Source organism: Typopeltis vanoorti, chromosome 18 (assembly GCF_054136105.1).
Source record: "Typopeltis vanoorti isolate ZY-2024b chromosome 18, IOZ_Tvanoo_1.0, whole genome shotgun sequence".
Classification (NCBI taxonomy): Eukaryota; Metazoa; Arthropoda; class Arachnida; order Uropygi; family Thelyphonidae; genus Typopeltis; species Typopeltis vanoorti.
This window is the reverse complement of record NC_143566.1, coordinates 56950617-56962776: the sequence shown is the minus strand read 5'-3', so window position 1 is coordinate 56962776 and position 12160 is coordinate 56950617. Positions and strand designations below refer to the sequence as shown.

Genomic DNA, 12160 nt, shown 5'->3' with positions numbered 1-12160 from the left:
TATATCTACAGACATAAAATAGAGAGATGTAGCAGGGAAATGGCAACCTGGCCATTAAATTGCCTAAACCCATAATTAAGGACTCAACCTGCCGAAGAACAGACAGGAATTGATTAGATGGATAAGGAGAAATAAAATGGACTCTATATCACAGTCTGGAAGATCTAGATTATGCAGATGACATAATTTTGATATAATCCAAACACACGGATGTACAAGCAAAATCAGAAGCATTGTATAAAACAACTGAGAAAGTTGGACTTAAATATGAATAAAACAAAAGTTCTTAAACTGAACAAATGCCAGAAAGAAATTAAAATTAACCAACATACAATAGAAGTTAAGTATTTCACATGCTTGGCTACTAATTTCAATATTGAATGTTGAACCGACGTGGATATAACACAATGACTGACAAAAGCAAATACTGCTTTCCGAAGATTGAATAATACTGGATTTATGGAAACCATCGAAATAACATGATGATAACAAAAGAAAGATCCTCAACAGCAATGCCAAGGCATACATTATTATTATATGGATCAGTCACGGAAACGGATAAACAGGAAACTAAATTAAATAGTTTTCAAACAAAGTGTTTGCGTAAAATATTAAAATTATTTTGGCTCTAATTTCTTCACTATCTACAAGCCGTTATCTTATCATTGACCACCAGAATGGATTCCACCACTCTCAATCGACAGATTTTTCTGCTCTTTTCTGAGGATATCTTTTTTTTTTCCTTTTCAAATTTCAAATGCGAACAATCCAGTCTAACATAAATGATTCTACACATTGCTCCTTATCGCACCGCCTTTTTCTTTACATTTTATTGCAACTGGAACCGGTTCTCTTTCTTGTCACTCACTACGTCGTAGTGGGCAGCTTTTTCTCTTCAGACTTCGCCAACTACTGATTAACGAAGTCTGAAGAACATATAATTTCTGTCACTAACCTCAAGTCTTATCCATTTTGCTGATGATTCTCCCTTTGACAAATATTACAAATCATACATTCAAAATTTCAAGTTTAATGCAACTTTATTTTTATTTTCTCTTTCAAAATAAAATAAAATAAAATAAATAACCTATTCAGCTTCTTTCCTATCAGTGATAATACGACGTCAGTCAACTCTTCTTTGGACTTACATTATTTTCATATTTTATTTTATATTTCTATTTAAACCTAAATAGAATCGAAATAAGGTGAGAAAATAACTTGTACGATCCTTGAGGATTGTACTTTTGAATTGGAGCCTTTGAATGTAACGTTTTTTTCCCTCCTTGGGAAATTGGCATGGGATTGTCTAGTGATAGACTGTTTTGGAGGAAAACAGTTGGCAGAACATTACAAATCATGTGAACTTAATCGTATATTAATATCATAGTGTCCTGTACACCACCCCTTGAAGGTACATATTAGAAAATTGACGATGATTTAACGTGAATATTTTTACAAACTGTTTCTGATTCATTCTGATGAACTTGAAGACGGTCTGAAAAAAAATCTTTATATATCATCTGAAAAGAGGGAAGTGTCTAAGAGATATTTTTCTATTTAAATTCCTTCTTCGTTGTTTATCCTTCGTTCTTAATTTCATTCATAGAGATTCCAAATAATGGCTACCTTCAAGTATCTGGGCGTCATGATGGATAAGTACGGCTAATGTGAAGTGGACATAGCATTTCGAACAGGAGTAGCACGAGCATTTATGAGAGCCATGATTAGTATTTTATGTAGTCGTAAGATCTCACGGAAAACTAAGAAAATGCTGAATCGGGTGATTCTAGAGAGTATAATGACAATGGGTGTAAGTGTTGCATCCTTACCAATAGCCAAATGCAACAAATAGAAGTTGCCAAGGTGGATTATTTCACCCAATGCGAGAGCTACTTGCACGAATCGTCTGAGGAATGTATATATTCGAACAGAGGCGGAAGTTGAACAGCTTGTCACGGAGAAGATAGACATGTCCACTTAGAATGAGAGAGAGAGAGAGAAAGAGAGAGCGATGGGAGACGAGTGTTATGAATTGATCACTCCTGTAAGGAGGAAAATGAGGAAGGCCTAGGGTCCTTACGTATAGAGGAACCATTGTGAGAGCTATGGAGAAAAGAGGATTACAGGATAACGATTGTAAAAATCATCGAGGATGGATTCTGAGAACAGGCAGCTGCTGACAAGTGGAAAAGCCAGCGAGAAAAAACAAATCAACAAATTCCAAATAATACTGAAGACAAAGAACACTCTTTAAGCTCCAAGTTAAAATATTCTCCGTTTCTCACTCTGTTTATGATTTTATAGTTTTTTTTTTTTTGTAGAGTGGCTTTAATAGAATGTAATTAGTTTTTTAGTGTAACAAGTAATTTATATCCGTCTGCATTGTTAAAACTTTTTTTTTTTTTAAATTGCACATGAATGCAATTTTTAAAGTAAACTTATTTTTCTATTAGTATTTTTAAGGATAAATATATAGAACCGGTGCAGGATATACCTTTCTAAATGTATTTCGCCCTTCATAATCACTAATGTTTTCAAGAACAGTGCTAACTATTTCTCAGTATTTTTAAAAATACCGAAAGAAAAAAAAAAGTGTATTCTATAACGGCGAAACTAAGCAAATAGCTAGAGTGAGGGGTGGTATGCAAATGATCCAAGTTTGGTGCGATTGAGTATGCCCACACACCCTGCTGTGGTGTTGCAAGCACGAACCGGCAGCCTTATAAAGCCAGCGTGTAGTCGATAGCCGATTAAAGCGAAAAGCACCGGCCGACGCAAGCCAGAGTACAGAGTGACAATAATGCCCAGTAGACGCCAGAGACGTCGATTTAAGCAACTTACGGACTTTGACAGAGGCATGATCATCGGCCTGAAAACCGGAGGGTGGTTGGCCCGTCTTATAGGCGTGCACATGAACCGTTCTGACCATACCATCCGACAGTGTTGGGAGCTGTGTACACGTTCCGGCACTGCCACATGGCAGAGCGGCACCGGTTGGATCAGGAGGACTAACGCTAGAGAGGATCGACGGATCGTGCGGCAAGCACGGAGGGATCCCACGGTGACCCGGTCCACTATACAGGCAGGTGTAGGGGCTCCTGTGTGCCCATGAACCCTTTCCCGGCGCCTCGCGGAGGCGAATCTACGATCCCAGCGCCCCTTACGTGTGCACCCATTAACACCGCAACATCGCCGACTCCGTTTGCAGTGGTGTCAGGCGAGAGCGACGTGGAATGCCACAGACTGGCGATGTGTGGTCTTCAGCGATGAGTGCCGCTTCGTCTTGGAGACAGATGATCATCGTGTCCGGATGTGGAGGACCCCTGGTCAAGGACACAATCGCGACCTCGCTATCCAGCGCCACACCTCCCGCACTGCAGGCATTATGGTCTGGGGAGGCATAGCCTATGATAGCCGATCACCCCTCGTAGTGGTACGCGGCGCATTGACGGGGGCAGCGGTATGTGGACGCCATCGTACGGCCCCACGTTCTTCCATTCGTGGCCGGGATACCAGGAGCACTATACCAGCAGGATAATGCCGTCCGCACATGGCTTGGGTTGCCCAGGCCTGCCTACGTCGTGGGCAGACACTTCCATGACCTGCCTGCTCCCCGGACTTGTCCGCTATCGAGCATGTTTGGGAACAGCTGAAACGGCAGCTCCCACCATGCCACAATATCTGGGATTTGGAGCACAGCATTCAACACGTGTGGGCTAGTCTGCCGCAGGACAACGTCAGGCATCTGTTCCCCACCATGCTGGACCGTATTGCAGCATGTAACGCTGCACGAGGTGATGCAATGCGCTATTGATGATGACCGGATTGAGTACCACAGATCCCTTTGTAATTGTCCTTCAGCCCTGTTTTTGCCATCATGTGCATCACTCACCTGTATCATTACACCAATAAAATTTCAATTGAATCCTGCTTCCTTCTTGGTGCGCTAATTTCTTTGTCCGTGTGTGTATAAAAAATATTCCCCTTTATTCCTCAGTTATTCTTATTTCTTGTTTTAAAAATGGGAACTGCAGTCACAGGATGTTCAAGTCATTAATTATTTTAATAGTGTTAAATATTTTATTCATTAATGCAAGAAATCTTTTAAATTTATTTCCTTATAATATAGAGTATTAGTCCTGGGGAATTTTATTTTCGCCTAGCAATTTTCCGGATTTTTTTTTTTTTTTTTCCATATCTAATTTTAATATTGCATTTAATTCTTCTAATTTGAGAAGATATTATTAATTGCATTTTCAAAATATATTTTAAAAAATAATTCTGATGATTGTTTATAATAATAATAATCTATTTTATTGTTTCGTTTTTTTTTTTTTTAATTTTATTAATACGGATATAATTATCCCAACTTTTTCTGTGAAATCTCTCTCTCTCTCTCTGCCTCATTTCGCTATTGCTATTTTTCTCTTATATTCTATATTTTGTCTTTGAATTTTTTCTGAAGAACGCCATTTAGTGTACTCTTCACTCTCCCTTACCTCTTTTTATTTTCTTATTCCACATCTGCTTTTTAATTAATTTATATTTTCTTATTCTTTTTTTTTTCTTCTAGCAATCCTATATCTAAGTATTTATGTTTTCTTGCTATAATTATAAATTCGTTTATATAATTACTTCCTTGTACAAGTTCAAAATTTTTCTAAGTGAGCAGTGAAAACAAATATCGAAATAATATTCAAGTATTTATTTATATTTGATACTACAGTATCACCCTGTTGGACACGGAGTACCAAAAACCTCCTAAAAAGTTTATTTCTGCCCAGAACAGGTTTCTATATCCATTTTTCATAATGCGATCTTATCGACTTACCCCCTGTAGATAATTGTAGGTAGATAATTAAATAAAAATATAGGTAGATAATTAAATAAAAATACGGACATCATCTGATTACTATGCCATACACAATCCGACTACAAAATTTATTCAATCAGGCTATCATGGTTTTTTTCTTTCATTCACTTTATATGTACTCTTTGGAACCTTCATCGGTATCCTCAATGCTTACATTCTACAGTTAGGACCTTTATGTGGATTTTGTTTGCTTTATTAATTCTTTAAAAATTAATTCTTTTTCTTTTTGTTATTAAAGGCTTTCCCAGTTGCTCAATCCTTTCCACCCAGTTTACACATTTGTTTGATAACCAGCATTATTACTACTGAAACTCAGAGGATATGCGCAAAGCACATTTGCTGCTTATTTCCTGTTTCTTTATCGTCTGTAGCTGATCTACAGGATGTTATTAAAATGTGTTGAGTTAGGAATACTCGTTTTCATTATTGTTTGCTATCGTTTTAATATATCTGCAAGAACTTCTTTCTTTAATAATTTATACTAGTTTTCTTGAGGAAGTTCAAACTGTTAACGTTGAAGGTAAACAATATATTTCTATTTTATTATTATTATTTATTCGATGCATAAAATGTAACACTCAGAACTATACGAAATCATAGTTACTAACCGCGCTTTGTTTTCTGTTCTGTTATCTGTCTGGGTATGGTTCGCTATAAGACGGTTATTCATTTTTTGTAGGAAGGGAAAGGGCTGAACTAGCATTATACTTTTATAATGCTAGATATACATATTAATACCGTAGTAGGTTTTTGTGTGAATTTTCTGCTATGAAAATATATTAATATTTTTGAACTTTTAAGGGAAGATCTTTCATTACTCGTATCTTACTCTTCATTTGAATTTCCTCCGCTACTTCGCTGGATTCTAATAAGGGAGATATGGAACATTCGGCCGTAGCAAATGCGGGGTCCATTTGGGGTCATATTGCTTTGATAGCCCTAATTTCAGATAATTCTTCTTCTTCTTCAAGTGTCATCCCCTAGAAGGAGATTGGCAACCATATCACGGAACTTTTTTCTTTCTTTTGCTGCTATGGAACATTTATGGTAATTCAAGCCAGTCCCCTTAATGTCTTCAAACCACATTCTCATGGGTCTACCTCTCCCTCTTTTTCCATCCACTTTCCCTTCTAATATTAATTTCTGAATGCCTTCTTGTCTCTTGTCTAGTTAGATATCCAAAATATTTAAGTTTTCGTTCTTTAATTATTTTCATCAATGTTCTTTTCATTATTGCTTTCTTTAAAACATCTTATTTTTTTTCGTTTTCTCTGTCCATGATATTTTCGACATTCTTCTGATAGTTCACATTTCGAAAGCTTCTAATTTTTTCTCTGCTTCTTTATTTAGAGTCCATGTTTTACTGTTGTAGAGAAGACTTGGCCAGATATAGCATTTTATTAATCTTTTTCTTGTGTCTATGTTAATGTCTCTGGATGTTAGAACAGTTTTCATATCAATGGAGGCTTTTCTTGCTATCTATTCTTTTTATTTCTTTAAGGGAATTTCCTCCACCTGTAAGCATTTGTCCCAAATATATAAAAGACTGAACCTGTTCAATTTTCTTTTTGTTAACAGTTATGTTTAGTTTATTATTTATTGGTTCTTTTGATATAATCATACACTTTGTTTTCTTTAGGATAATAATTAATCCCATGTCTAAGCTTCTGTTGTAAATTTCCATGACTAAGTTTCGAAGATCATCTTCAGATTCAGCTATAAAGACTGTGTCATCTGCATACCTGAAGTTGTTGAAGTTCCTACCCCCGACTTTTACACCCTTCAATTATGAAATGTCTTTAAAAACTTGCTCACTATATATATATATATATATTATACTGTAAGGGTGATAAGACATCCTTGTCTTACTCCTTTTTTGATTTCAACGTTGTTAGAATATGCATTTTTATATCTTCTTGAGGCCATTTGATTCCGGTATATATTTGTAATTATACGTAGATCTTTTCCTTTTAACCCGTTATTCTGTGGGATATGTATTAATTTCTTGTGATCTAGCGAATCAAATGCTTTGGTGTAATCAATAAAATGCCGTTTTGAAAACCTGATTGAATGTCTTCTATTTCTATTGACAAATTGCCTTTTATTCTTTCTAGGATTATTCTCAGTAGTAATTTTGTAACATGGCTTGTTAAACTTATTAGTCTGTATTCTGAACATTCAAAAGTTCTTGGAATTTTGGGAATAGTGACAAAGATGGATTTCCTTAGATCATCAGGGATGTATGTTGTATCACAGATGTTATGAAAAATAACCTTTATGTCATTAATTGTGTTTTCATTTAATTTCTTTAACAATTCGATAGGGATCTGATCAGGACCTGGTGTTTTGCATGTTTTTATTTGACTTAGAGCTCATTCTATTTCTTCATATGTAATCGGTTCACCATCCATATTTTGTATATCTGTGCGTCTGTGCGATCAGAGTCAAACAGGTTTTTTTCCCATATTCCTTCCATCTTTTCAAGATATCTTGTGTCTCCAGTAGCATTTTTCCATTTTGATCTTTTATACAAAGATTATGGTTGAAATTTTTCTTTTTATTTGTCAGAGCTCGGATTGACTTATGCATTTCTTTACTGTTGTATTTGTTATCCAATTCCTCTATTTCTTTACATTTTTATAAAATTTAGCCACTTGTCATTAGCCTTCCTGCATTCATTTTTATAATTTTTTCCGAGTATTCTATACTGCTGTGTACTTTTCTTTTTTCGTCTTTCATTCATAAGTTCTAATATTGATTCTGTCATCCAGGGTTTTTTTCTTATTGTATTTAATTTTTGGAATAATCTTGTTAGTTGCCTCACATATTGCACTTCTAAAATGTGACCATCTGTTTTCAATTTCCTCTGTGTTGCAAAGTATATTGTCTTCTGTTTTATATCCTACATGATCTAATTTCTTCTTAATTTCTGAGTTATACACCATTATGTTGTCAGATATATTCAGAGCTGTCAAGTCAAGTCTTTCAGTATGATTGTTTTTAGAAGTGGTTTTTAGTTTAATTTTTAAAGTGGACACAACAGGGTTATGGTCTGAACCTATATCAGCACCTGGATATGTTTTAATGTTGGTTATATTATTTTTGTATCTATTATTTATCATTATGAAATCTATTTGTTTTCTTATAGAGTTATCTGGATTTGTCCAAGTATATAGTCTGTGCTTTGGATGTTGAAATAAAGTATTCATTATACGTAGCTTGTTTTGAAAGCAGAATTGTATCAATCTCTCGCCTCCTTCATTTCTTTTGCGCAATCTAAATTTTCCAACAACTGGATTTTATTCCTCTTCTCCAACCTTTGCATTCAGGTCACCCATCACTATGAGCATCTCATTTGATTTTACATATTGTATAGATTTTTGTAAGTTATTATAAAAATCGTATATTTCTTCATCACTGTGAGTCATTGTAGGGGCATAAACCTGGATAATTATCATGTTAAAAGGCTTTGCGGCTAATTTAATAAGCATCATTCTTTCATTTATGGGTCACAGCCCCATTACACATTTAAAGATGGCTTTCTTAATCATGAAAACCACTCCATATTCATGCTTCTCTCCACCAGAATATACAAATGTAAAGTCATCTTTTTTCTAGTTTTCCCATGTTAGGCCATCTTGTTTCACAAATTCCCATCACATCAACTTTAAGACTTTTAATTTCTTGTGTAAGATTGTCAAAATTCCCTATTTTATATAATGTTCTCACATTCTAAGTTCCAAGACTCTGTTTCTTGTTTTCAAACAAAGAATATCAGATGCCAACCTTCCTTTCGGATTTAAGTTGACATCATCATGGAGTGCATTTGCAGGTCATTTTAATCACAGTTTCAGCGTCTTCTTCCCTGTAACTATTTACAACTTGGGACGTTGCAGAGGTTCCAACTTCCAAAGCATAGCTTGTAAGATATTTCCGTTTCTCCATGGTTGACTATAGGATAGAGCAGTGTTTCTCAAAGTGTGGTACGCGTATCCCCCCAAGGGTTAGCGAAATGTCGTTAGGGGGTACGTGGCAATTTTCGGCTATGCATAATTAAAGGAGTTATTATATTTTTCAACAACAGTGCAATTAGAGACAACCGGGATAAAACGGCACTAACTAATGAATCACATCCCTTCTCCAACAGAAACTGCTGTATAGACCAAGCAAAACCATATGTTGCCAGTGGAACATATGGTTTTGCTTGACACCATCCGCATCGTTAACATGTTAAAACTAAGAAATATATAGTAAATGTGTTTCAGATATTATGGAATTCGGCTGAAGGGAATTAGCATTTCAACTCAACTGTTGAAATGCTAATTTGTCTTTGGTTCGCGCGATTTTTTGTTAATACCGCACCAATCATATGCAGTTCTTCGCTGCTCTACGTATCTCAAGTCTTGTAAATTACTGGTAATTTTTGCTTGAAATAATGGGAAAGAGGAGGACGCTATTTGGGTAGCTGACTTTGAAGATCCACACAAAGAAACTGTTCTCGATGCCAAAAGTAGTGATAGCGAGTAGGAGCTTCTTGGTAAGTCGCACCATTTTCATTTTTTTCCCTGAAAACTTTAGTTTCCGAAAATTCCCGCACGTATCTCGCAACACGATTTTTTAGCTTTAATTTTGGGAAAAAAGTTAGAGTTATATTCGAGTAAATGCAGTATTTTTTTTTAGCTTTCAAATTCTTACGTATGGATTTATAAAACTCCCAAAAGAGAGCAATATAGCAAATACAAGTAGCTGTAAGCAACAAGAAAACATTGATATTGCATCTGGATCCAATGAAATTGATGAGTGTGTCATCTGACATCTCTAGAGAACCAAAATTTAAAAATAAATCATATTTTTTATTTACATGAACATATAAATGCAAATCTTTATTTGATATTTAATTATAATTAATGGTTTTTTATTTAATTTTTAATTAATAATTAATTAATTAACTATTTAATTAATAGATATTTAATTTTAATTAATTAATCACAATTAAGTAATTTATTTTAATTAATTATTTATTTTTTTTAAATTAATTAATTAGGGAGTACTTGGTAATAATGAAAATTTAAGAAGGAGTACGTGGATATCTGAAGTTTGAGAAACACTGGAATAGAGGATAGTAACGTGGTGAGGCCCCCCCCCCCCCGATCTCTTCCACGTGTGCAATAGCCAACTAACTTGGCTCACATTGCTCGTTTATCTGTATTCAGATTCTTCCGCCTGCCAGTTGTTTCACTTTGCCGTTGATATCGGAATTCTTCCGCCAATGATGAAACAGCAGATCTCATTGCAGTCCTAACATCTTCGCCAGATAATTAGGTATTGGGAATATACGCTATTAAACAATAGCATTCATATTCCCAATATTAAAAGGCCTTTTTATTGTATTTTTACAAAACAGAAACTAATTATAAAAACTTATATTTTTCCAGCAAAATCCTCCAAAATTTTAGCAAAATTTAAATCTCATGCTTCTGGGCCCGATTGGACCCAAGCGACCTAAGCCTGAACGTGCCTTTTACCACATCGTGATTGTAGCAGTGTGAAATAGTTCTAATTCCTCGCAATGTGTTTATGTGGTATTGCAAAATTCCCTGATTGCATCTAATTGGTGGATTCGCTATTCTCACAATAAAAAATTCCACTAATAAATTAAAAAAAAAAAAGATTCATTATCCTCTGTATTTTGGGTAATGTTGCTTGAATTTTCTGCTATGAGACAATATTAATATTTTAGAACTTTTAAGGGAATGATCTTTCATCACTCGTATCTTCATTGGGATTTCCGCCGCTGCTTCATTAGAGGCATGGAACATAAAAAGAATGTGCCTTTCTAGTTCAGCCTGTGAAAATATAGTGAATTCACGAGATAAAAAAAGGTAAAGGAAGAAAGAAATCATCCCTTGAAGATTCCCTTAATGTCTGTTTGATGTCTAATTGAGCACAAGGATTGAACTCAATTAGACATCATTTCGTTATATTAATTTTAATTTCACTACTTACATAATTATTACATAAAACGATGTGGCCGCTTTAAATATCTTATCTTATTGAAACCTATTTAAAGGTAATCATCCGTATTTCTTCTAATAGTGGTCGTTTAGGGGTCATCTAATATAGAATCCTCCCATGTAAATTAAAATGGAATTCAAATCACTAACACGGTATTCATAAGAGAAATAAAATGCTGATAAACCACGCTACCGGCCAAGACGTCTATAGACGTCAAAGTTATCATGGATGCGAAGTGCATATTAAAATTATAATACCATTGATATTACATTGTGATGGATACGAAGCATACGAGGATGCGTATTTGATCCATAACGGCCGATGAGGTGGTTAAATGGCTTAATGAAATTATCCAAAAACGACATTCGAGAGATATCTTGCTTACAGTATGACCAGTACCGTCGACAGGGTGTAGCATAGAGACGGCGCGGCTTAATAAGGGCGCTCGTTCAGCCATATTGCGGTAGGCGCCCTCGCTACGCTAACAGGAATTGTTAACGTAGCTAGTGCGGAAAGAAGTTTTTCCAAGCTTAAGCTGATTAAAAATTATTTGCGAACGGCGGTGACCTAAGAAAGATTGGTCGGTCTAGCAACTATATCAATAGAGGTGGACATAGCTTATAATTTAAATTTAGAAAAGCTTATAAACAATTTTATTGTGCGATATCCTCGTAGAACAAACATTTAATTAATATTATTATGTGATCGTTTTTCATTAATGTTTCTCTTGTAATAAAAACAAAACAGCAATTGGAGATTTTTTTATATTTTTGTCTTATAATCCATCAGAGGCGATATTTAATTGTTTGCCTTAGGGTGCGATCTAATCTGGCGACGGCCCTGAATATGATGGTGTTTTCTAAGTGATGCTATTTTTTTTTTTTTTTTTTTTTTTTTTTTTCCTTCCCGGGACTATTGCACGAGCTCCCCTTGCTACAAAGTATTATAGAACTTCAAATGCATCTCCCCCTCTTCCTGTACATAACATCACATACACATACAAAGAAAAGTTTCTGCATTTAATAATTAGACGTGACGTAACTTTCGTTCTATTTTTGTAATAATCTCAACTGCATACAATACTACTTACTTACATTTACTATCCTTTGAAATCGTAAGGTCTTATAAAAAATATTTCGCATGTGAAAAAAAAAAAGTAAGGCAAGAAGGCAAGAGATTTTGGAATTTGCTGATATTATTTTATCAGTGATTTGTTTTACTGTTTTGGTACTGCTCAAATTTCAAAGAGGGGATTTACATTCTCAATTAAAA

General features: G+C 35.0%; 1 protein-coding gene across 3 annotated transcripts in view; it reads left to right on the top strand.

The window, feature by feature from the left end:
• LOC150096688 (UDP-glucose 4-epimerase-like) overlaps positions 1 to 12160 on the top strand; it is a 107634-nt gene that overhangs the window by 18339 nt on the left and 77135 nt on the right. Inside the window, exon 1 of one of the 3 annotated variants that reach the window (XM_090408044.1) lies at positions 5282 to 5393. The exons of the other annotated variants lie outside the window; for them this stretch is intronic. The gene's annotated coding sequence lies outside the window, so the exon portion shown is untranslated. Of the gene's footprint in view, positions 1 to 5281; positions 5394 to 12160 lie in introns of those variants that run through there. 3 annotated transcript variants of the gene reach the window in all.